Source organism: Camponotus floridanus, unplaced genomic scaffold (genome assembly GCF_003227725.1).
Source record: "Camponotus floridanus strain SB8 unplaced genomic scaffold, Cflo_v7.5 scaffold220, whole genome shotgun sequence".
Taxonomy (NCBI): domain Eukaryota; kingdom Metazoa; phylum Arthropoda; class Insecta; order Hymenoptera; family Formicidae; genus Camponotus; species Camponotus floridanus.
This window is the reverse complement of record NW_020229349.1, coordinates 126,016-128,929: the sequence shown is the minus strand read 5'-3', so window position 1 is coordinate 128,929 and position 2,914 is coordinate 126,016. Positions and strand designations below refer to the sequence as shown.

Here is a 2,914-nt window from a genome sequence, read left to right as displayed (position 1 = left end):
GAAAGTCGTTTGAAGATCACGTAAAGGTCATCTTCAATTTTTTAAACGGAACCCCCTATTTTTTATTACTTATTCTTGCAGTTTATCTCGAGAGCTTTCCAAAACTCTATAATAAAGTATTTCTTCATTGAATACATTTCAAGTTATGAGGCTTAAAATAATCATTCCTTAATTTTACAGAACCATAAAATATCTAGTAAAATATTCATTTTTCGATTATCTTACCTTAATGCTTATAATATGCTACATAGGATATTAGGACTACAAAGGAAAGCATACGTGGCCAATCATGTTTTGCATCATTTTATGTGTAACGAATGGAAATTTGATAACACAAATAGTCGAAATTTGATGTCTCTAATACCACCTGATGATCGAGAAATATTTTCGATAGATCTTTCTGATATTGATATGACTAAGTATTTTAGGTAAATATAAAAATATTCTTTATCTTAAATAGAAAGAAGCTAGAATGTGCTGATCCAGCACATGGTTTTTGGGCTTTTATTTTTATTAGAAATTATATATAAAAATTCAAAAATATTTACTAAATAGTGCTCTCTATTAATGGTATATCATAATTTAATACTACCTTATATTTTTGAGCAAGTTGCTCTTTCATAAAAATTAAAATTTGAAAAATAATTTTGGTAAAACTAAACAATTTGCGGTCTATACGGTGATGACCTTGACATATGTTGTCAAGGATACTTTCCCGCGTAATTTCATGTATATATATATATATATATATATATATAATAGCCGAACTTAAATAGTCTAGTCCCTATCTCCATCTCAAAGTTTCAAAAGATGATAATTTTATACAATTCGGACCTCTGCCCCGAGACTTTGATCTTCGTGTGTTGTCAAAGACATCATTCTAAGTAACTTTTGCTTATAAAATAATTGGAGGTCGCCGCTTATTAAAAAATTGTTAACAAATGAAATTAATGATATAAATGATGTGAAACGAGATGTATATTTGCAAAATTTCACATGGCTTTGCGACTTTCCACATGAAGCAAGGTCCACCTTGCCTACTGGCGGGAGGGCGGCACGCGCGCGTGTGTGTATGTGGAAAGTCGCAAACCCACATGAAATTTTACAAATATATCTCGTTTCACATTATTTATATCATTAACTTCTTTTATTTATAACTTTGAAATAAACAATGAGCGTCGACTAAAACCTTTTGAATGTTACTCAGGGTCCATCACTTTGACAATATGTGTCAAAGTCAAGGTTATTCGAGATGGCCCTCCTAAGCTAAATAATTACCTTTATATAAGTCAACTTAATATATTCAATGAGCAACAAATGCACGATAAATTAATTAAGCACATACTGGATTTATATCTTTATATTTTTATTTCATTTATGATAATAAATGAAATAAAAATAAAACGTGAAATAAAAATATAGTTTTTAATTGCTGAAAAATAGATTGATTTATAATATTATACAATTTTGTTAATGTAATAATATTTACATTAAAAATAATTTTAAATATTTATTTTATTATTTGAAGGGATGCAATAATAGGTACCAAAAAATATCTTCTTCATGAAGATATGAATCGATTAAAAGCAGCTAAAGCACATTGTAAAAGGTAAAAATAAAAGAAACATTATTGTTATTTATTTGTTGGATACATTAATTGCTTATTTGATTGCATAAGATATTAATTTTTAAATATAATAGAAGTATTTATTTTAGAGTGGATCTATTTGTAAGAACATTTAAAACTGTTATTATTATTGGAATATTATCGATGATATATAAATGTATGTGATTTTAAATATTTTTTTTAAAGAGAGAGAAGAGATTATATAAAAACAATGGTTTATAAATATTGCATATTGTATAATTTGTTGTATAAAATTATATAACTTTTGTATAACTTGTATAACTGGCTACTGTATAAAATTGTACAATTTGTATAACTGGATACTGTATAAAATTATATAACTTGTATAATTGGATATTGTATAAATTTATATAACTGTAATTTATAACAATTTAAAATAAACAATTAATGAAAATGTAATTTAAACGGAACGGATATTTAAACTCGAATTTCTCGAAAACAAAGCCTCAAATGAAAAAATTGTATTCTATATTTTTTTCTTATTTTTTTATAAGGGATTACCTTGTACTCGCTTACATATGTTATTTGGCCGGATCCTGTATATACAGGGTGCTTTCGGACAAACTTGAAGGGGTGACAGATCTTGATAAATAAAACAATTTTTGTTAAGCAATCCGTGTCCGGCGATGTCTCCTGGCGCCAGGTTGAATGAACATTTACACTTGCGTATTTCTTGCCCCCGTTACAATGTCATATGCAACCTCTGTTAATACCCGAAATGAGCTCATTACAGGATTACGAACGCATGCGATACAATTCGCAATAATTCTGGAATTTTTCAAAGGGTACGTCAGCAAATGCACCGTAGATGCGCAATGTTTGTATTGAGGTTGTAGATCGCCATTTTGAACATTTATTGTAACAGAATAAACAAAATATAATTTAAAAAACGTATAATTCTTTTTATTTTAATCTAACCATATAGAAATAAAAAAACATTCATCGCAGCATGGCACCTTAAAGAGGCATCGCCAGACAAGAGAACACAATTGTTTTAAAGAAAAACTTGTGTAACAAAAGCTACCAGATCTCCGCCGCAAGTAACATGCAACACGGCGTGAAAAGGATAATGAGAATGTGAGCTCGCCGCTTTGACTAGCTTCGGATAGTACAAGAGGACAGAATACAGTTTTCTGTCTCCTTCCTACCAAGCTGGCAAGGAAATAATAGTATAAAAAAACGAGACAAGTTTGAAAACATATTCTGCTTATTATATGGATGAAAATAAGAGAAAGTCACATAAACATAGATTTAGAAATGCTGTTT

At 28.9% G+C, this 2,914-nt stretch overlaps 1 long non-coding RNA gene across 1 annotated transcript; it reads left to right on the top strand.

Moving 5' to 3' along the window:
- Positions 1–251: 251 nt before the first annotated feature.
- Positions 252–1,811, top strand: LOC112637921. Its single transcript, XR_003122837.1, has 3 exons — positions 252–428; positions 1,529–1,609; positions 1,717–1,811. It is a non-coding gene; the product is annotated as an uncharacterized LOC112637921 (long non-coding RNA).
- The last annotated feature ends 1,103 nt before the right edge of the window (positions 1,812–2,914 follow it).